Source organism: Eublepharis macularius, chromosome 1 (genome assembly GCF_028583425.1).
Source record: "Eublepharis macularius isolate TG4126 chromosome 1, MPM_Emac_v1.0, whole genome shotgun sequence".
NCBI lineage: Eukaryota > Metazoa > Chordata > Lepidosauria > Squamata > Eublepharidae > Eublepharis > Eublepharis macularius.
In genome coordinates, this window is record NC_072790.1 from 213,522,131 (window position 1) to 213,546,353 (window position 24,223).

Here is a 24,223-nt window from a genome sequence, read left to right on the forward strand (position 1 = left end):
TCCTTTGATCTCATCTACAGGGGAAGGCTGTGGGAGACCCACAAGTCATGCTCAGAATGAGCAGGTCATTTGAACTGTTCCGTTTAAACCAGGGATTTCCTGCTTTCTGCATGAGAAAAAATCCCCATGTGCAAAAAACCTTGGTAGACTTTTGAGGTTGGTCTCCTTTCATCTCTCATTAACTCTAGTGCATCCAAATAATAGGTGGAACCACCCTCTCATATCTATGCCAGAAGCAATCAGGAGTATCTACATGGAATCACTTGGTTGAAAGTAACGGGTGTATTTTAGAATCTGGAAATTAATAGCCTGCAAACAGGGGCCTTCTTTCCTTTCCATCTCTCCTTCCAAGGTGGAAGGGAGGGCTCCATTTGTAGACTGAAGGAGTTTGTTGTGTGTTCAGGGTAGGTAAACATCTGGGATACTATAGTTCCCATGAAATGAGCATGTTTGGCAACATCTAGGACTTTTCTGAAACCGGAGGCTTCTTGACTGCAATATTTGACACCTCCTATAAATAATGTGGGAAGATAACAATAGAGAGGGCTTGATTTGTGAACTACATCAAGGCCCTGAAAATACTAGCTTATGTGTGATGTGGCTCCCTGAGGCAGCTGTGCCTTAGGTGCTTTACAGCTACCATGGTGCCCAGATGCTTTGACTTCACCACATGCATGAAAGCATCCAGGTGTAGCTTTCAGGCCACCTCTGGAGCTCCTCCCACCACCATCTTGGGTACATAGCACAAAATGAGAGAAAATTTTTTTACCCTTTCAGAACCTGAAGACTGCAGTATGGCCTTGGCCTCCAGACCTCTAAGCATCAAAGAGGTCTGATCTGGATCCGTTTTGTGCCAAATCCTCGATTATCTTGGTTCACAAAATGCAGACAACCAAAATCTTGTATCTGTATTCCCCCTTCATCTGTATTTTCAGAATATATCACCTTCAGTCTCTGATAAAGTGAGCTTTGACTCACAAAAACTTGTACCGTGGAAAATTTTTCTTTCACACAGTGAGGGAGGGTTCCTTTGCTGACCGTCTCATCCCATCATTCTGCTGTTATTCCCTATGAGGGACTTCTGGGGAGGTTGGAGTCACTGTTTTTCAACAAAATGTCACCAAAATTACAGCACAGCTTCTTCTGCCTGTCTACCAAAGAAGCCTTACATTTCAAGCAAATTAGACAATGGGCCTGAATTCTACAGACCCCTGAACAAGATCCCCCCCCCAAGTCATTGTAATTGCATGTCCATTGTTCCCTATGGGAGACTTTTTGGTGGGGGGAGGTGGAGTCATTGTTTTTCAACCAAATGTCACCAAAATTCCAGCACAGCTTCTTCTGCCAATCCATCAATGAACCCCCAAGTTTCAAGTAAGTTTGGTAAAGAGTTTGAATTCTACAGGCCTCTAAACAAGCCCAAGCTTTCTATTTTTAGAGGCGGTGGGGAAACTCTCTACTGCACAAAGGATGGGGGAAGGAGAATGGCAGCTCTCTGCAGCTTGGGATTGGCTGGGAGTGCTCTGTGCACTTCCCTTGCAAGGTTCTGATTGGAAGGGAGAAATTCCATTGTCCAGGAAATCTCTAGAATCACTGTAAAACACATGCTTATGGTGCATGGCTGTAAGCATCAGAACATGAATAAAATGGATATTTTCAGGGATGATGTCTCGTTATTCCCAAGCATCTTGAACTGGTGTTGCCATTCTAGAAAATCAAGGTAATGATTGGAAACAGCAATTTCTGTGTATATTTTTGGCTCAAGAATTCCATTATGCACACTCCTAGTGCCTTGGCTTACCCACCTACCCCAACTTCCTGTGCTCCCATTTTTGCGTTATGTAGAAACTGTACGTATCAAAACCCAAATGGGCAGTGGCAGATGCCCCTGGTTTCATAGCACTGACCCCTGTTGTTACGCTGGTGCAGAGCCCTACGCTGAATCACTGTATCAGCACATTGTATCAGTGTAAGGGGCCGTAGTGATGTACTGGTCAACATACCTCTGTGTAAATGTGTATTTGCTGGTATACGGAAGCTTTATGATTGGGCTGCTAGAGGTACTAAATATTTGACACATCCAACCCAAACCCCAGCACACATTCTTTCCAAATAACCAAGGTGCAATTTCTTCCATTTACTTTTCCACATGATGTTTGACTTCACGCAAGTCTATAAGAGTCTAACAGGACAGCACTGCATTTATGTAAAAGCTTTCCTTGCTGACAGTCGCACCCTTCCCAAGGAAACTGAATATTCTTGAAAGCATGACCTTCGTTAATCTGAGGCTTAAAACTGTTATTGGGTTTTTTGACCTGGATGAACTTACTTTGACATTATCCTCCCCCTCCCCTGCCACAACGTATACCATTAGATCATGTGTATTGAAATGCTCTGATAGCTATTTTGTGTATATATCGAAATGCAGCACCAGTTTCTTGTATGAATGTGCAACAGGCTTGTGATTAAATGCTGTTGCTTTGAATTTTTAACCATAGCTGACTATTAAAAAAAATAGGAATGCAACAATTCCCAGGTTTTGGGGTTTTCCTTAATTAGTAAGATTTGATTCCAAGATGATAATCTCCTGGGGTTTCTTTCCTTTTCTTTTGGTGGGCTTTGTTACATGTTGTGTTATTGGTCTGTGGGTCGTGGAATGTAGCAGCACTGTAGCAGTACAACCTTTTAAATCCTATGATAGCACGGTGTAAAATTGGCCAGCTACTTTGCAGGGGGGTTGATTTGCTGCAGTGACTTGGTCACTTTCTTTTTTATGCCATGCTGATCCAGATCACTGCTTTCATTATTCATCTAAATTGTTGTATTCCTATAACTATAAGAGGAAGAGAATGTGAAAAGAGAAACCCTCAAAGAATTTGTACCTTCAGGCAAAGGCCAGGCTCCAAAGAATTATGTCAGATGTGCCCAATGGGGTTTTAATCTCCCTTTTCATTGAACAGTAGATACCACTGTCATATCACTCCTGGTCTCATAAACTGCTTGTTGGATGCTGAACAGGCTGCTGTCCACAAAACAGAATCTCAGACCCACCTTCCTGCAGTGATGCAACTAGTTTAATCATTCTTTGGAGCTGGGCCAGGCTTTGTAGGAGACAATTTGAGAGATGCTGGTCTTTTGACATGAAACGTATGTAAATTTTGATACTGTATTAAAACTATTTTTTTACAATTCACCATATAATGGGGGGGTACCAAGCATATGTGTTGATCTTAGCAATGGTAATAAATTATTTAATCTCATGGTTATTTGCTTGTTTGATGTTGCATGATATTAGAGCTCACGCCCAAGGCAAGTCACGAACATTTCTCTGCTTCTTCCTGGTCACAGTTGATTTATAGAAGAAAGAAGTGAAGTAGAGGTTGAAGAGAAGTGGTGGCAAGGAGATGCAGAATGAGGCATAGGTGCCCAAGTTCCCTCCTGTGTATTACAGATTTTGGAAGCGTTTTAGATGTGACTTGGGCACTGGGAGGTACTGGGAACTCTCCTGTAATGCTACTTTGGGGCTCTGCTGCCCCTGACCACCATACGGGGATCATCACATATCCAGGAATATTAGCCTAATATAGACTATTGCTTATGTGTTATCAAAGGCACTGTCTCCTCCACTTTGAATAATCAAAGCCACGTGTGCACAATGGTGCAGATTCCTGGCTACAGCCATTCTGTGGCACACTGTTGGAAATAGCAAAAGGAGGCAATAGAAAATCAGTTTTCCCCTGCAGCACAATCCATTTTTGAGCCTTTAGTAAGTTCTGTGTGAATACACTTGGAATTTTTTTTGTCTTAATATCACTGGGAGGGACTTTTATTCCAACTCTCTCCTGATTTGGAGTTCCAGCCTACCAGTTCTCAACTCACCAAATGGACAAATCTTAGGGTAGGTGGATTAACCATGTTGGGAAGCAATTGAAGATCAGAACAAAAGCTAAAAGCAAAAAACCTAGAGCACAAACTTTTACTGATGCCAAATGTGCTTTGTGTAGGTTTGTATTGGCTACGTATTCCTTTCTTTTTAAAATGTATTTTATTGTGTACAGTGTGGGTGGAAGTTCACATTCTAGAGCTTGCCAATACCACATTAATTTTGCGAGTATCTTCTTTTTGCTTCTTTTCCCTTGGGTTTCATTGTAGCTTTTCCCTGGGTGTTTTATTTCCCCCCAGTAATAAAGGAATCTGTTATTATATTTATAGCTTTGGCCCATTTCTTTGGGGAACTCAAGTCAGTCTTGTTCCCATGGTAACAATTCTACTTCATTTATGCAATTCTCCTCTGTGGTTGGGGAGGAGGCGGGCCTGAGAGTGCTTATTGTGCTTACGTAGCATTTCTGCTAACTACCCCAGTGGCTTCTGGGTGGGATGGGGAAGAAAGGAGTGGAGCCAGTGCTAGCTGGGATCTCGGTACATTTACATCTCATGAGAAACATTGAAAAATATATTCAAAACAGGACTGGCTCTTCCTGTCAAGAATATTGTCTCTAAAAGCACAAGCGTGGCATCCATTAGGCGGCAAATATGCAGTCTTGTCTGGTCACTGCCTAAAGAGCAAGGCCCTTGGAAACTTCAGAGTAGAATGCATTGAATCAAGCTCCTCTTTCTCAGTGATCCCTTAAAAGAAGGGAGACCTGAGACTCAAAGTCTAGCACTCAGTCAGCATTCTGTTTTCTCTTGGAGGCTGCAAGTAAAGGAGGGGGAAAAACAATGGATGTGGGATAAGTGGTGGGGGTGGACCTTCAGGGACCTTGTCTTGTTTTGGATGGCTGAGGCTTCTGAAATTTGGTTCTCTATCTGATGGAGGAATCCCTATCAGCAGCGAGGCAGTTCATTCCCCCCGTTCCCCAAATCACATAAACCCTCTTATCCCTTCAAAGCCAGGTTCAAGGATGTGACTGTTCCTTTCTCTCTGAGTCACTGGCTGGGACAACAGCAGACAGAGCAGATTTTAAAAGAGGCTGCTACTCTTCCACAATTGCTTTCAGCTGAATGATGGGAAACAAGTTTCTAAAACAAGTAAACTGAAAAACTGGGTTTAAAGTTGAGCCAAAATGTGTGGTTTCTTTTCTGTTAGAATTTGTTGTGAAGTTTTTGACAGAACCCATAAAATTTCTGGCTCTTTTCCAAACCCGTTTGCTTCTTAGCAGCTGCCCATGCCCAGCCCTTGAATGAAAGACCATCTTGTTAGAGGAGACAGACACCCTTTCCTTCAGATCACAGCACTCTTAGGGACCAGTGAGAGATAGAACCCTCACAGGGAAGCCTAAAGATATACGAGAAATTCTCACCACAGGAACTAGTAGAATTGGGTGACCCGGGTCACCCTCACTTGACCCATCCACTTATGAACACCCAATGATTATCCTTGAGACTTCAAAAGCAGTAGCAATGAGCCCAAGCTGAGGCCCAGACCAGGTGACATTGAACAGTGAGGGAGGGCTCTTGCCTTCTTGCTCAGCTTGTGGGCCTCCTCAACATCTGGCTAAGTGCCTTTGAAGACAGTCTGAGCCAGTGCAGTTCTAGTGATGCTCTGATGTCAAGCAGCACAGGTGGTGTATATCACCCTTGTTGCTTCTAGACTGAGGTACAACTCCAGAAGCAAAGACACAGGGATAGATTTGGGGGTGACCAGTACTCTCTCAAGAGCATGGCACATTTTTCCTTATGAATGGTATATAAAATGCTAGGTTTTGTGATTAGAAATCTGCTTTGAGGAACAGAAGTTCAGGCATCTGCCGCAGCCTGTCTTGAGAAACATCCCAGTTTTTAGTCCCTCTGGGAATATTAGCTCAGTGGTACACAAAGTTTCGCCTCTCCATATAACCTCTCCAGAAGCATTGCTTGTGGCAATAAAGAGTGCAGATGTAAGGAAGGTCAAGTGGAAAACATCCATCATAGATGCCAGGCAAACAAACTGACAAATTCTACAATGCCAGGCAAACAAACAAACAAATTCTACAATGATTTGTTAGCAGTGCTTCAAATATCCATGCTTTCCCATTCCTGTTATTTTGTGGAGAAGTATCCTAAAAAGTTAACAGGTTGTTTGCCCTCAGACATACAGTTGGCTGTAAGAGGTTGCAATTATGCAAAATTCAGAGGAAACAAAGAGCACCTTTTAGCCATAAAGTCGAAAAATGAATTTCGCTCTTGTGACAATGTGGTATTAGATACAGAATATAGTTTCCTTAAAAATTCAGCTTTTGATTTCATTTTGTTTTAAAAGAACCATGTTTCTAGTACTTATGGGTGTGGCAATAGTCTTGAAAATACTTGGGCAATGCCTACAGAAATCTATTCAATAACAAAAAATGCCATATTAAACAAAAACAAAAATAAGGGAAACTCTAAGGTGAAGCTGCTAATTTGAAATTCTTATGCAGATCTGACACTATCAGACGTGGGCCCAATAGAGAATGGAAACAGCTCACCACAGAAAGTAATTATCTCTTTTTAGAGGTTTATTTTTATTATTGTTTTGCCAATGCATCTCCAGTTGGGAGTGAGCCACACCCATTCTGGATTTGTTATGCTTTTGATTAGGTCTCATTTTCATTTGTCCTCATTTGTATCAGTCTTTTGGACTGATGGGTCTTTTGATCTCACTTTGTAATAACATTTTTCCCACCATGTTTCTGTTTGTACCCAAGTATATGTATATATTTCTGCTGAGTAATATTTTTTGTATTGGATAAAATGGGTTCAGCCAAAAAATCACCTTGCATTTGTGTGTCTTTTAAGGCACGGATCCCTAATCTTGTTGAGTCTGTGGGCAATTCTACAATTTTAAGAAAGGATAGTAGGCACCACCACAAAATGGGGACAGGTCAAATCACAAAAGGGTTACTTTAAGGCTGAATCGACATTTCCTTTGGGGAAGAGATGCTGTTTGGTTTCAGTTTACAAAGACAGGAAGCCTTAGGGAGAGGTTGCCAAGCCCAGAGATGTAATGAAAGTGATGTCTATGCATGTGTAATTCAGACATGTGTAATTCAGACAGTTACAAGTTCTCCTTGTAGCGGTTTCTAGCAAGCCCGCCTAGGTCTCTGGGGGGTTCTGTAGGGTTCCCAGGTGCTTGCGGATGGTGGACAAACTCCCAGGGATTTGCCCCCTCGTCTGCCCATCGCCCAGGGGTTTGCCCCCTCCTCCGGAAGTGATGTCATCACACCGGCTCCAGGGCGCACACACAAGGTAAGTGCCAGGTACTCCACCCTCCCAATGGGAGGTGAGGGATGAGGGGTACCTGACATCCCTAGCTGCCAGTGACCTGTTGGTGACAAAAGGCAAAATTCCAAAAGGACTGGTGAGTGAAGCCACACTGCCAGGGTAGAAAGCCTCCACCAGCGTCCATTAACTAAACTTTCAGCTGTGGAACCATGAGGCAAGTTCCCAGCTCTTACCAGTTTTTAAATGGGAAGTCAGCCCTGCAACTTAGGCATTTGGAAGGTTGAGTCTAGAAAAAAACTAGCAAGGTAGCATGTGGCAAAATGGCCAAAGAACTGGATTTGGATTGAAGCCGCAACTCTCAATAACTCCACAACAAATTAAGAAAAGGATTTTTTAAAGAAAACTGCAAAAGCAAACAAAATAATCATAGAAGTATGTGGAGAAGCACAAAACAACAACAGACTTATTTAAGCTAGGCTATATTTACTAGAAGTCCCTGAGCTTGTTCCAGATGTTTCCTTCAGCAAATTTCAGAGTCCAAAAGGGAGCTTTAGTTCTTAAGTCCACAGGTCCATGTTTAAAGTCTGCCAGGTCCCCTGGTGGGAGCAAGGTAGCATTGCCAGCCTCCAGGCAGTAGCTGGAGATCTCCCGGAATTACAACTGATCTCCAGGCCACAGATATCAGTTCACCTGGAGAAAATTATAAAACAAAAGGAAGCTCCCTTAGCAACAAACTGAGTAATCAAAGTGGAAACCCACAACTAAGGGATACAGTCAGTCAGGTTCTGAAATTCTAGTGTATTAAAGTGGCACAGTGCAATGAATAAATAACAATACTGTTATAAGCATATCAAATCACATAAATAAACAATGTGCAATAAACAGCTCACAATCGGCCAATACAGAAATATCCAGTGATGCAATCAAGTTCATATCAGAGTTCAAAGCAGAGATGAAAAATAGACAGCAAACCAGAGAAGCCGTGAGGACCCCTCGTTCCTGTTCAAGGTAAGTTCTTAGATAGAGCAAGTGGGGCTTTCCCCCCATTCTACTGAAGCCCCTTTGGATTTTATCCCCAAGATTCAAGAAGCAAATGGGAACCAGGAACACAAAAGCTCTTAAAGGTATTGTACCCACATTCCCGCAGGACTGCCTTTTCTGCTGTGTTCCACTGTGACAGCTCCACTCATCTGAGCAAAGCCCTCTGAAGGTGCCACCCTGCAAACAGGTAAAATCAGCAATTGGCCATTCATGTGCATTCTCAGTGATGGCTCCTACATTGTACAATGGTCTACCTGAGGCTATTGGGAAGGCTTCCACACCTTTATTGGTTTGCAAAATGTGCACAACAGAATTGTTCAGAAGTACATTCTGGAAAAGGAAGCAAAGCTGAGGAGTAATGGATCAGGTCAGGAGATGATTTATTAAGAGTAAAGTTTTTCCTACACTGATCGTCTTGTTGCCTTAAACAGGGAGGTTTGCATGCATTGTTCTGGGTTTGTGCGTGTGTGTGTCTTTTCCTCCTGTTCTACAATCTCATCTCTACTGCATTATTTCATCTTACTAGCCATCTTTTCTGTTAGATTCAACTGTTATCATATCTATTAATCTGCTTCCTGATTGCATGATGGTTATCCTATTTTTTAACCCACTTGCTGATTGACTGGAAGTTTTTTTTAATCATAGTTGTAATCTGCCTTGAGTCCCAGTAAGAAAGGCAGACTATAAATGACAACACGGCAACAGCAACTGATGCGACAGCTTCCATGGGCACTACATTGGGGAGTGCCACAAAGGTTCCAAAAGCTTTTTGTTTGCCTGCAGCTGACCAACCCTGCGAAACAAGCCAAAGCTTTAGAAGTAAAAGATGAAACAAACAAATCCTTGTTTCTTCAGAACATCCTATTATTTGCACATAATGGGAGTCCTTCACGTCTGGCTCTTCCTCCTCTTTATTTAAGACCCTCTGTTCTGTTTTTAGTGCCACAGTGCTGCAAATATTACATGTAAGTGATGCATGAAACAAATCAAAACAAAACAAGGGGGAGAAAACACCCAGCCTTTAATTTAATTTTATGGCCCAGAAATGGCTTATTACTGTAAATTAGGTTTCTAGAAACATGTTCATCTGAACTGTCTTGCTAAAACATTTAAAAGGAAACATATATAAAAAAATGAAAGATGAATAATTCATCTCATTCTCCACCGATCACGTTAATTAATTTGAAAGGCAAGCCAAACATTCAGAGTGTTGTGAGTGACTTTGGGCATGATTCCATGAAGAGGCACGGCAGAGGGGATGTTTAGCCTGGGGAAGGGAAGTTGATTCCAAAATGAATCTGTTGACAGACTGCAAACATTCAAAAGGATGTAAGACTGGAAAAGGGAAATATGGGCACTTAGCATTTATATTGTCAATGTAATATTTTAGAAAGCTTTACCACCAGTGATGCCTTCCCATGTTGAAATGGGGGGGGGGGGATTGCAGTGTGGCCCTCCCCATTTGAAACACATAATCCTATTTTGATTTAAGCCTAGACTAATTCAAATTTGGGCACAACTCACAAATGAACTCAATTTCATCCACTACCCTGCAGCTAGATGATCCTCCCTGCTATTTACCCCTTTCCATTGTTGAAGAACTATGTCCCCCTGCATAGGCAAACCCACCAACCTGGATCTTCTCAAAGCTTCATAATAATAACATTCGATTTACATACCACCTTTCAGGACAACTTAACACCCACTCAGAGCGGTTTACAAAGTATGTTGTTATTACCCCCACAACAAAATGCCCTGTGAGGTGGGTGGGGCTGAGAGAGCTTTGGAAAAGCTGTGACTGACCCAAGATCACTCTGCTGGCTTCAAGCAGAGGAGTGCGGAATCAAACCCAGTTCTCCAGATTAGAGTCCCACTGCTCTTAACCACCAATCCAAACTGGCTTCCTCTTAGGGCCAAACTAGATGTGATGGTGTCCCCTGGTCCAACCCATGGACTCCATGGCCATTTTAAAACCTAATTAGGTGATTTAAAATGCCTCAAGGGTCTGATCCTGGTTGGGCCTGCAGCATGGAGGGATGAGGTGCTCTTCTCCCCCACTCTGTGTGCCTTTTAAAGCATTGGAACAGCCATGAGGGAGGTGTGGGACCATTTCAGCAATTGAAAAGGTGTGCAGGGAGAAAACGAGTACCTCACTACACCATGCTGAGGTCTTTATACCTTGAGGCATTTTAAAACCATCTTCTTAGGCTACAAAACAGCAGTGGTTGTACACAGGCCATCACAACCACTTTGGCCCTCAGTGGTTTCTTCTTTTTAAAAAGTTTGACCACTGTAAGATTAAGAGGGCAGCGTCACAGCCCAGCAGTAGTATATCGCTGATATAATATCGGCTTTGCATCCAGAAGGCCTAAGATCCAACCTGTGATGCGAGACCCAGGAGAGCTGGTGCTAGTCAGAACAGAAAATACTGACCTGGGTAGACTGATGTTATGACTCAATATGAGGCAGCTTCACATGTTCTTATACGTGTTCAACGGCCTTTTCTGTGGTGACATTGACTTTTTGGCATGGTCTGTCAGAAGAGGTGTATAAAGGACTTTACTGGCAAGGAGAGTTGGCAACTTCTAGGTGGGTTTTGGAGTTCTCCCAGAATTATTATCGATCTCCAGATCAGCTACTCTACAGGAAATGGCAGCTTTGGAGGGTGAACTTTATGCTATCAAATTCCTGCTGAGCTCCCTCCCAAGGCACCACCCCCAAATCTCCAGGAATTTCCCATGCTGGAGTTGGCAACACCACAGTGGCAAAATATTGGAAACTGTAAGACCTTTGAATTCTAGAGGCCTTTGGAAATTAAGCTGCATCCTTGCCCATTGCAGGAGCTGCTGAATTGTACGGTCAGGATTCTTGTAACTTTGGTGCACAGTTCAATGGCCTATTGGTTCAGCTTCTTTGTTGTTGGGCAAACTGAGCTGTTGGGCACATTGTATTTGGTATTGATTGTTTCATTGGTTTGTGTTGTTTTATCAGTTTCATTTCATGCTGTAGGCTGCTTCATGTGCAGAAGAAGCAGGACTTTTTAAAAGAAATGTATTTCAAAGAAAGAAAACCTTACCTTTGCAAAGGGGGAATAAAAATTCAATTTATATTTGCTCGGGGAGGGATGTGATACAGAAAGAGGGATTGCTTTCTTCATTTGACTTGCATAAGTATTCTTGTCAAGATTTTTTGACTTGAACAGTTACAAAAGCCATTTTTTTTCAAGAGGGGGAGTTTAGTGTACAACAGTTCTGTAATACTGATGAATTTACTGATACCGTCATTATGGTTGGAATGGTGGTATTTTGAAGCATTTCTATCCCACCTTTCTGCCCCATAGCCACCAAGGTGTCTTACAAATAAATTAAAGCAATGAAAAATAAGCATTTACTATAGCTCAATGACCCAGAAACATAGAAGGTAGCAACACAACAAAATAAATAAGTAAATTTTAAAAGATGCAGTTAATCGTTTAATTAAGAGCACAGGCAGATAAGGTGGACCTGAGCCCCTTCCCAGTACAGAAACTTTAATCAAAACTTTGACTACAACAACCAGAATTTTAGGAGGGGCTGGAGAGGGAGCTGGAGGAAGCTGGATTTAATCTCCTCTATACGTACCTGCCAATCAATGTGACTTTCTTTTGCAGGGCAATGTGCGCAACACAAATTGCTGTGCATACGCAATGTAAGACCACTGGCCATAATGCCAATGGAATACCATGTTGGCCATAAATTAGGCAACAGCATAAGCTGCATAGGAAGGCTTCAGAATCTTCTGTTTCCAGTTGAGATAACTCAGGCGCTACAAGCTATGTACATGCACCCAAAGATGTGTCATAGATACAGAGGAGTTAACTGTGTTAGTGTGTAGTTGCAAAATAGTAAAGAGTCCAGTAGCACCTTTAAGACTAACCAACTTTATTGTAGCATAAGCTTTCAAGAACTACAGCTCTCTTCATCAGGTGCATCACATGCATCTGATGAAGAGAGCTGTAGTTCTCGAAAGCTTATGCTACAATAAAGTTGGTTAGACTTAAAGGTGTTACTGGACTCTTTACTACCACATGTGTGTGTGCCCACAGACATTCAGATCTTCCTTGCAGATCTGATTATAAAGGGTGGCTTTGGAAATTACAAATATGCAGGAGATTATTTCATTTCACCCACATAATTATCCATATATTCAAGCAACAGTTAATCACATTATTGCACCCCCAGTTTCTGAGTAGCTGGTGGTTTTCTACAAATACTGGAATGTCTGGCTCAAAGGAAATCAGGGCTAACTGACAATGCCTTTTTCACTCAATTTTTCTGCTGTAGTAGCCGAATTCATTTCCTTGAAAGTTCAGCAGCATCATCAAATCTGTTATAGTGAAGATTAAGAAAATTAACCTAAACAGGCCCTCCCCCATCTGATGAAAACTGGAAACAGGCCTGTTGCTTTCCCCAGTCAGACTATTGGTCCATCTAGCCCAGTGCCATCTACCACGACGAGTGCTGTAGCTTCCCAGGTTCTCAGGTATTTCCCTCCCATTGCTATCTGAGATCCTTTGCCTCCGAGCCATGTCTCCCACAGGAAAAAAAGTATAACTTTCTTGGCTGAGGTTTTAAGATGAGGAGAGTTTCCAGTACTGTTATTCTATCATTAGTATGATGATTCTTTATTAAGTGCTTAAAATTCTACCTAGTGCAAAAAAAAAAAAATTAAGGTGAGGATAATGATGAAAATCATTTTGGGAGAAAGATGGGGTATGAAATCAATGTATGTGGTGGGCTACCTGGCAATGATCTGCCTGATGGGGAACAGCAGCAACATCCCCCTGGGTGGGACCAGGGCCAGGAGGGTGCAGCCAGGGGCAGCTTTGGCAGTCGGCCACAAGGCGGCTCAGAAGTCTGGAGGCAGTGGGCCTGGATGGGGGAGCTATGGCCCCCTGGTCCCAGGAAGGTTAACGTAGGGTATGGCTATGGACAGCAAGAGCTGGCTAAGGGCAGAGAAGATGAAAGTGGAGCTTAGCACAAGGATCAGGGGTGGAGCTGGGGTTATAAAAAGGGAGGAAGGGGAAATGGGAAGAGGCTGGCTGGAGGGAAAGGCCTCAGGAGCGCAGGCAGAAAGGGAAAACCAAGCTTGCTGGGAGGAGAAGGAGAAGCCAAAGAGAGGGAGGGGAGTTGGTTTTGGGAGGTTCTTAGGCAAGGAGGCATGTTACAGTGCTGTGGCTCTTCTCCCTTGTAATACTGTAACCCTGAGGTGGGTGAAGCTAACTACATCTTCAAGAGTTTGGATTGGTCAACTTCCAATAAAGCAACCTGTGCAAGAAAGCAACAACTGAGCTGCTGCTTTCAAGACCCCACAGCCCTCAGGTGTGATGTGCCCATGCCAGCATGACACTCTCCTGCCAGCTCATGTTACAGAGGAATGTCTTTCCCCACATCTGCTGCCCAAGATTGTTACTCAGTTCTTGTGGCCCCTTCTTACATGCCCAGGGTAAGGCCAATCACCACCTTGGGGTCAGGTAGCAATTCTCCCCAGGCCAGTTTGGCTAGGGATCCTGATGGTGTTTTGCCATCTTCTGGGCATGGAGCAGGGTTCACAGGGGGTGCGGAGAGGGGAGGTAGTTGTGATTTTCCTGCATTGTGCAGGGGGTTAGACTAGATGACCCTAGAGGTCCCTTCCAACCCTAAGATTCTATGAGTCAACCTTGGACATTGTTCAAACATGCCACTGAGCCAGGACCTCTGGTCTTAAGCCAGACTGATGAAAACAGTATATTATTTATGTTTTATATTTGTATACCACCCTCCATTCAATGATCTCAGAGCAATATAAATAGTTCTCCATCCCTCTTTTTTTTACCTAACAAAATCCTTATGAAGCTTTATTTATTTACTAAAATATTCACTAAATTTTATTTATTTATTTACTAAAATAGTTAAATGTTACGCCACCATCAAGGCAGCTTATAAAAACACCAGATGCAAACCAATTGCCAGATTAAATTTGCAGACAGATGCCTTCCTAAAAAGTTGAGCCTGACATGGACAACTTGAAAAGAGGGCTCTGCTAAGAGGAGGCCCTGGGAGGGTCTGAGATGACACATCCACTTCTCATGGGAGAACTAGAGCTTCAAGTAAACTGATCCTAGGTTGTATAGAGATTTCAAGATTCAAAAAATTGCACCCAGAAGCATAATGGTAGCCTATGTAGTTGTTCCAAGATGGTGTGAATATGCTCCTCCCAGCATGCTCTAAAGCTAACGAGTGAGAGAGGGAAGGAGAGAGTAAGCAACACAGCTGAGCCGGGTGTGAATGCTAGTTTCCATAGGGTAATTTCATCATTCTAAACTCCACCCTGGCCCTGTCTTCTTGGTCTAGCTCTTTCTCCCCTTCCTTTTGATGGCTACTAGGCTGAATAGCAACTGAAGGAGTGAGATCAGGCAAAGGAGGAAGGAAATTACAGTGACACTCTGAAAACATCCTTCTCTTGCCTTGTCTGCTGACATAAGCATGTGTCTCATCATGTTCAATTAAAATCACATCTCAGCCCTTAAGCATGCACACGCACGCATGCAGTGTTTCAGCTGAGACTGGAACTCCATCTTAGAAAATCCCAACTGATGAAACCTTGCAGACAAAGGATATGTTTCTAGCAGCCCAGAAGCAACCAGCTGAAATGTGTGAGTGGAAGCTATCGCACAACTCACTTAAAAACAGCACTGCAAGCCATATTTAACCCTTCTGGGAAATACGTACATCTTGGGGGTGGGGGTGGGACTGGCATTTTCAACAGCAAAATGGCATGAGAGAAATGATTAGAAAATCTGCACCTTCCCCTCTCTCTCAGAACAGCAGGCTGTATTTGGGTGTCACGCACACATTCCAAACGATCATACAACCATGCAATGTGTCGTTCCACCTTTAGGTGCTCTTTTCCTTATCACAAATGTGGGAGATCTGGGATGATGCAATCACGAGGCCCTGTTCAAGCCTGCCTGAACCAGCCTCATTATTTCTCTGAAAAAATCTAATCCGTTCTATCATTCACATGGGGGTGGGGGTGGAACACAGCTAGGTAAAAATAGTCTTGTTAAACAATGAACCACAGCACCCTCCTTTGCACGTGCATCTGACCCTAAGTGGAAAGCAGTCTTGTTCCACAGAAAGCTCTAAAATAAAGGAGAAAGGGGTTTTGTTGCCAATTATTTTGAGGCGATCAAAGGCAAGCCCTTACCTTGCAGTTACCTCAGAAATCGCAATAGTCCTAGAAAGGCTGGGCTATTCTCTCAAAGTTCTCAGGATCCATCTTGATTCCTCATTATTAGTTAATATTGTCTTGGAAATGGTTATTACTGCCAGAAAATGTCAGAATGATTGTTTTCTTGGAGCTGGTTACAATTTTAAAAATTGTTCAGAATGCTGAAAGAGATGCTTAAATAGGATGTAAAGCTTTTCGCTCCTGTTCTTAAAGAGAATATATCTGTTGATGGCTACTGGTAAGTAAATCTAAATGGAACTTCCATGTTCTGAGGCACTGTATCTCTGAAGGTAAGATGCCAGGGAGAAATAGGGGAGGGCTGGTGCTGTCATGCTCAACTTGTAGGCTTCCTAGAGGTGTCTGACTGGTCCCCTTTGGAAACAGAATGTTGGATGAACAGATGGTTCTGATCCAAGAGAGATCTTCTTTTGTTCTTATGAAAATTTAGTATTTAATGTTAAGATTGATCTCTTGTTTCTTAATAGAATTTCTGAATCCATAGAAGAGGGGGTAAGAACATTGGGTCTTTGAGGATAAGACAGTGATCAGCAGACTTAACATGGCATTGCTTTTTCTCCAGTGTGTGCATGTGCATGAGAGCACCTTTCCCCATATGTATCTGTTCAGTGAGACAGGGTTAATCTCTTAGTGGTCCCACCTTATGTTCTCAGGGCTTTCTCCAATGGTAGCTCTAAGAGCTAAGCTGCAAGAGATGAATTATGCGGAGGAGCATGTGAAGGGAGTTGCAATGTTAGCCTGGAAGCTAAGTTTTAAAAGTAATCAGAAGGCTTTGTCAATTTCCCCTCTCTACAGAGCCAGGGAGATGCTGATCAGAAGATTTATTTCCCCTTTGCCTCTTAGAAGGGGAGGTGAAACTAACAGTGCCTTCTGGAGGCAAAAAGGAAATTAACAAACCCTCTGAGCAGCTCTTCCTGGCTCTGTAGAGAGGGGAAATTAACAAAGCCTTCCAATCTCTTTTAAAACTCAGCTTCCCTGCTAACATTGCAATTCCCTTCATGTGCTCCTCATTGTGTAATTCATCTCTTGTAGCTTGGCTCTAAGACAATTTTATTCTCACAACAAACCTTGGGCTAGGCTGAGAGAGTGATTGGCCTAAGGTCACCCAGTGAGTTTCCGTTGGCAGAGTGTGGATTTGATCCTGGGTCACCTACCCTAGCTATATGTGAGTTGGGTCAGGAGCCCCCCAGCTTGACTCACAGTCACATGTGCATTGGGAGAGACTCACCTTAAAAACTAGCTGATCACTTGGCAAGGCTTGGAACCCTACAAGAGGAGAGGAGAGGCTTCTGCTTCTTTTTCCCTAGTGGAAACTGCCATGGGAGCCCTGTTTGCCCTCTCCTAGGGCTCTATGTACCCTTACTCACATGATCCCAGGACACATGAAGCCGGAGGATGGGACCATTCCACTAGGGAAAATGAAACAGCTGTGAAGGTCTCTCCCTTTCTCTGCAGCGTTCCAAGCTACACCAAGCGATGCATCAGTTTACACTGAGTCCTCTGAGGAAAGTATTACTGTGAGGTAGGTCAGGTGACTCCCCTCCCCCCAAGCTGTCTAGTGTCACATCTTACGTATAGCTAAGTCTGACACTCTTGGTTCCCAATGCATAAAGGAAAGGTAAAATAGAAGGAATGGTGAGAATGACAGTTTAGCTCAAAGACTTTTTAGGAAAGAAGTGCAATGCTAACACTTGGAGGGAAAAGTTATTAAGTGGACCTCAATAAAACTATTCATCAAATTACTAAAAAGCCTTTTAGTGATTTTTGCAAGAGTTCAACCTTGGATGGCAGGGACATTATGCACAAGCATGAAAAGAATCCACTCAGATTGTTTCAGGGGGGGCCTTTGTAAATATGGGAGACAAAAACGAGTAGAACAGAAAGGCTTCATTAAAGCACTCGTGCTTGTCACAAAAGCGAATTGTGCCTTTCTGAGTCCCTCAGCTCTGCCAATTCAAATCGCCACTCTTGTCATTTCAAATTCAGCCGAACAAGCCCTATTTATGTAAGTAGATCTAACTCATGCGTGGCATTGAAATTTCAGTTTTATAAAACTGTAATTTAACACGTGGAAGATTTGTTGTGGGGGGGCATGATTGGCTGAGTATAGGGTTGCTAACTCTAGCTTGAGAAATTCCTGGAGATTTGAGGGCAGTACCTGGGGAGGGACTTCTGCTTATCCCAGACTGTATGGTGCACCATAGAATCTGCCCTCCAAAGCAGCCATTTTCTTGAGGGGAATTGATCTCTGTTGTCTGGAGATCAGTGATAATGCCAGGAGAACTTCACCCGTTGGAGTTTGGCAGCTCTAGTGAAGCTCAAAGTTGACAAGACAATCTCTTGAGGCAGCATCAGGAGGACCCATCTGTATTTGGTTTTTATAGTCCTATTAAACCGTGTGATTGAGTATTCTCCCCCACCCCCTGCCTTGGGTCAATTCACATCTAATATTGAAGATCCATGATTCCTCAATCAGAGGTGAGGGGAGATGGAATGTTAAGCCCCCATTTCCATTGCTGCAGCCATGATTCGCATTTCTTCTTCATTGGCTTGTGGGGGCATATAAATTGTGCACCTGAGGATCTGTTCAAGGATAGGGTTGCCAACTCTGGGTCGATAAATTCTTATAAATTTTGGGATGGAGCCTAGGGAAGGAAGGGAGCCTAGCAGGGATGTGATGCCATGAGGTCCATCCTCCAAAGCTGCCATTTCCTCCTGGGGAACTGATCTCTATATTCTGCAGAATGGTGTTCATTCCAGGGGAATTCCAGGCTCCACCTTGGTGACCTCTTTATCAAGGCCTCTCAGTCATTGATTAAGAATCTGATTGCCAGAAACTTGGCAAAGCAATGCTCTTCCTTGAGATAGCCTATAGTAGACCAGTGTGTATGATTAGGTGGGGACCCACTCCCCTGCCCTAAATAGCTTGAAATCTATATGCTGACCTGGAGACATGCAGAAAGGAGTTGATCTTGTCCTCAAGATGGCAGGGAGGAGATGGAGAAAGACAAACCAGAATGGAGAATTGGTGGCTGTTGGAAGAGGAGGATCCAGCACTGTCCCTCTTCTCAGGTTTCAGAGGGGGATGAACTAAAGAGTTAGAAATATAGAGGGTCATGGCACTCTGTTTCCTGTTTACTATTGTGTACTGCTCTGACTGTCCTTTAATATGCAGATTGCTATTTTCAGGATTTTCTCCTCCTGAATTCCTCCCTCTCACTCCTTCTCTTCCTTGCTTCATTCCAGGCAACACCTCTCTCCTTCTCCTCCCTCCATCTTGGCAGCATAGATGCAGGCCTTGCCTCGCAATCCATGTCTATCCTTAGACTAGATAGGTAGTTAGGACCTGTCTCTCCTCCTTTCCTATCAGAGTATGGAATTCCTGCAATAAAGTACTCTTATTTCTTTTCTAAATATAAACCAAGTGTGTGCTTTTATTATTTTCATTCCTGCACACACACCAGCCAGCAGAACGAGCTCACAACCACCTATAATCACGCTTCCTATGCCACACAATAGACTCTGCTAACGGCCCAAACATGGAATCCTTTAATGAGGTTTCTGGGGCCTACATAACGATTTATCAGAGGCAACATTCAACGAGGCATAAATATGAGCCAAACTAATAGTTTGCCATTCACTTGGAATCTGAATCCCTTACATAGGAATGCAATATCCAGAGAAGGCACCGAGCTGCCTGCTCTTTGGCCATACCTCAAAAGAATTTTTAAGAATGACGTTTGTCTTCTGTCCTCTCCCCTATCTCAGCATGGGCATCAGAGGCTACTTAATGAAGCTGTTCAAGTTCTTCATAAGAAAATCAGAAAAAAGAAAGTCAAATGGAAGCTCAAGGGACTAAGAGACAGAATCCCACTTCCCATCTGCTCACACAAGTACCAGTTCAAAAGGGCTAATGCCTAGAAGGGTTTTTGCCTGAGGTGTGCTCAGTGCACTGGTGGTATAGAATCTTGTACTTGGCAGTTCTGTATTTAGAAACCTCCAGTGGTTTATGGGGGAATCTCTAACAGGTTAAGAGATTTCCAGCTTTAGCAAAGAGAATGAAGAAAAGATTTACTGCTTCTCAGAGCTTCCCCTTGTAGAGCTGGCTTAAAGGATGGGATGAGTGTGAGCGGTGGGCAGGTCTGTACTAAATGAAATGTTGATCCCTGCATCTTGCTGATCTTGCATGGTCAGGGATACACAAAGGTTTTTGGAGGATGTGGCCATGTGGTGGAGTGCTCAGGCAACCATTTCAACACATCTGCATTAACAACAACAACAACAACAACAACATTTGATTTATATACTGCCCTTCAGGACAACTTAACGCCCACTCAGAGCAGTTTACAAAGCATGTTACTATTATCCCCACAACAAAACACCCTGTGAGGTGGGTGGGGCTGAGAGAGCTCCAGAGAGCTGTGACTAGCCCAAGGTCACTCAGCTGGCTTCAAGTGGAGGAGTGGGGAATCAAACCTGGCTCTCCAGATTAGAGTCCCGCACTCTTAACCACTACACCAAACTGGCTGCACTGACTAGTGGCAAGCAGAATCAAGAAGTTAAGACACTCAGATTCTAATTCTCCATGACAGGAAGGAAAGTTACCAGTGTATCAGCCCTTCATACCCCCCAAACAAGCTATATGTCCACTTTGCTGTATGATGAAGGAAGAGCAGCCAGTGTTCTGACCTGCAGGTAGGTTTGTAAGGTGTGCAGCACTTGTAGCATTAAGGAAGACCTCTGCCCCCCACACTCTGCTTTCTTGTCTCTAAGGTGGATTTTAGCTCTCTGGCCCAAGTCGTAAGGCACATTTACTAGATCTGGGGATATAGAGATACCCTTCCGTAATGAATTTTTTTAGTCTTATTAAAACTTACTTTGATGTAATCAAGGTTTCTCAGACTAATCCCAGGCAGGAGGTTCTACAGTTACTCAAAATGTCTATTTAGGAGAAAACTTAAGCAAATGAATGGAGAGAAGTAGATAAGTTCAACAGAACAGCATAATACTTGCAGTAAAATTCCAGTGGATTCCCTGTAGGCATGCAAAGAACTCCTCTGACTAAATTTACTAGTCATATCAAAACTCACTTTGCTACTGTCCTTGGATATTTTGTCCTAGCAGGAACTTCCAGTTCTGCTTTGAAAATTCTCTTTAGCTAAACATGAGGATTTGAGCCCAGTGGCTCCTTAGAGACCAACAAAATGCTGTTCTACAGCAGACCAACATGACTCCCCACCAGGGTGTGTACTAGAAAAGCCTGCAGATGCTGAATTTTACTCACTGGCAGGCCAACTCTGTGTTTTCATTGCAACAGTGTGGGTTCAGCTCTTGGCAGATCATCACAAATGCTTGCAAAATGATGTTTATAAAGACTTGCCAAAGCTGAAGTCCTTCACATGGTGATGTTGCAGGCAAGATGGGCTCGCTTTTTGCATGGCTACTATGCACCCAGATAACTGTATAACTCATGCCTCTAGAACAGTGCATAAGTAATAACCACCTGGATTATTTATTTATTTACTTCACTTATCCTCCACTTTTCTCCCCAAAGAGGCTGACATCATTCTCTTATCCTCCATTTTATCCTCACGAAAACCTGTGAGGTAGGTTAGGCTGAGAGAGTGTGACTAGCCCAAGGTCACCCAGAGACCCTCCATGGCAGAACAGCGATTTGAACCTGGTCTCTCAGATCCTAGTCCAACACCCTAACCATTACACCATACTGACTCTCTGGATGCCTCACAATCCAGAATTTATGGCACCTTCATATCTATCACCGCAGACATATCAGGGGAAGGAGCTCATCCCATCCTCAGCCCTTCCTCCCTTCAGGCAAAGATTTTCCCATCCCTTTTGATACCTCCCTCTAAATTCATAATACTGTCTGATTCTAATGATAGGGTAGAATTGTACCACCTGGTTCTTCTTCCAGTGTCCTCCCAGTTCTACACAGTCCTTAAGAATGCTTGGTCTAGATGACCTTGAGATCTCTTGCAGCTCCACATGTCTATGATCATTAGTGATGCTGCCAAAGATGCTGCCGTACCTGGACTCAGGAGGCAAACTTTGCCAGTTCCTAATGCCAAGTTCTTTGGTTCAGACTGCAATCCAGGCCAGAGAAAAAAAAAACCCTGCCAACACCCTCTCTCCTGGCTGTCTCTCTTCCCTAAGCTTAGTGTCTTGACCACTACTCCAATAATGTCCCAGGTGCTGGAAACTTTTTATCAGGGTTCTCCAGGGATGCAGCAGGAACAACATGACCAAGGAAGATGGGTATGGGGGAAGAGACACACGAACACACACGTACTGACACCTACCTCTGTGCCAGTGCTGCAGCAGCACAGCTTGCAGTAGCTCTTCCACTGGGTGTGAAGGATTCATGGGCTATTGGGGGGCATAAACGGGTGGGGGAAGGGGTACAGAAATCGCGATGTGCTCTGATGATGTCATCAGGAGTACCATGTGGTTTCTGAAGTTTGGAATTGGGATTGGGGGATAAAACTATATACCATTGGGGTGGTCGGTAAAGTGATGTGTGTAGTTAGTATGTAGGGAGATTCAAACTCGATTTCAGCCATAAAGCTTGCTGGATGAGTTTGGATGAGTCACTCTCTCTCAGCCTGACCTATCTTATAGGTTTGTCCTGAGGATAACGCAGAGCAAGGAGGAACCATGTAAGCTGCCCTGACCTCCTTGAAGGAAGGTGGGATAAAAATGCTCAGCCCAATTACCCACCCAGATATGATACCATTTTTAAAAATCCAATTTCAAAACCAACTAGTGGGAGTTTGTTCATTACGGATGATAACCAGGGGTCATTTCATAGAAAAAGAGATGGAGGGATTCATTAGCATAACTCATTAGCATAAGCCATGCCTCTTGCCATCACCAGAAGTGTGTCATTAGTATAGCTGATTTGCATATGCCACACCCCCTGACATCACCTATTCTGGCTGTTTTGGACCCAATCCTGGCTGTTCAGGGCCAAAATTGGGCCCAAAATGGCAAAAGGGGCTGAAAATGGCTGAAAAGGGGCCCAAAATGGTCAGGATCAGGCCACTGATGAGTGGAAGAGTGATCCACCACCCACCAGAGGCCGGATCCGGGCCATTTCAGCCCCAATCCAGGCCAAAATGGGCCCAAAATGGCTGAGAGTCAGGTGGGCGGGGCCACCTGACATGCAGCCTCTTTGGGGAACTGCCGGAACTGCGTTCCTGTGCGTTCCCCCTTGAAATGAGACCTGATGATTACAGAAGTTAAATACATTTGGTATGCCATCTGAATGATAAATATTGTGTGTTTTACAGCTGAATCCTTGCTATAACCAAGGTGGGTAAATACTAGCAGAAAAGAAATGTATAGCAGAGGGAATCTGAACAGCAGCAGCTTTTCTCAGTGCCACATAACAAGCTGTGATGACCAGATGTTTAGTAATTTATTTACATTATAGAAAATCCGCCTTTCTTATTGGAACTTAAAGTGGATTGTCCACCACGCGATTGTTAGAAGCGCAGGATACCTGGCCTTGCACCTGATCCTCCTAGTCTCCGCATCAGCTGGAGGATCCTGTTAAGGGCTTCCTGTAAAGAAACGTGCATTTTGAAAACAGAATTCTGTTGATATTACAACAAAGCATACGTTACTGGTCTTACTGTGGAAGAATTTACAGCAAGCCTTTAGCCTCCACGAAAGGTCAAGGAAGAATATTGACTGCCTATCATTTTTAAGAGATGTATTCTAAATCATAGTTAGTGAATTGGAGTCATAAGACATTTTCACTCATTAAAGAAACAAGCCGAGCAGCCAAGTCTATAAATCAGAGCAATTGCAAAATGGAAACATAATTAGTCTAATTATCCCAAGCAGTCCATTATAGATGGGAGGGGAAAAAATGTTACTCTGACTGCCGAATCCTTTGCCTTGGAGCACATAAATATGTTTTCTAAATGGTTTCTGTATAAACTGTACATTAGCTACATTCACTGTTTATTACATATTTCCCCCCTCAGATATGTTTTGACAGGAAAAAAATAACAATAGATTTGCATTAGAAGTTGTGCCACACAGATGCGCTAAGCATTAAAGTAGTACTTGAACACAATCCCACTGGGAAATCATGATGGCTTTCTAGTGATATGAAAGTTTTTGAGATTTTTTCCTTTTCAAGTATGCATTCATCTCATTTCTGTTGAATCAGATTAAAGCTGGAAAAATTGCTCCCAGCCTGTGCCAAGTTGGTAATGTGTATCCAGCACAATGCGAATAAATTAGCTTTCGCCACGTATTGGAAGATGCCAGAAAAAAAGGAATGCTTCCCCAAATGTCGTACAAACGAAGTACTAAATGGGATAACAGGAGAACCCGATTGGCCTGTTGCAGGCTGGAGTGGCCAAGAACCCACAGGGACAAAGCAGTTAAAACTGTTAGAAGGAAAGTGCAATCCTAAACAGAGTTCAGGATTGCCTTGGGAGTAGAAAGATATAACTCTGCTTAGGATTGCCTCGGGAGTCATGTGGGTATGTAACTTCTAGGAGCATCATTTAATGACTTCCCCAAATGGCCAGCTGCCTTTATGAAAGGAACCTCACATGACAGAGCTGTAAAGTCAGCTGAACCATTGAAATTGCATACAGGTAAGTTTTGTATGTAGTCGAGGAAGGGGTAGTTACAGGTAATAAAAGAAGGAAATTTTGCTGCAAGTTCTGTTTTCTGTCAGGGAGGAGGTCCTTCC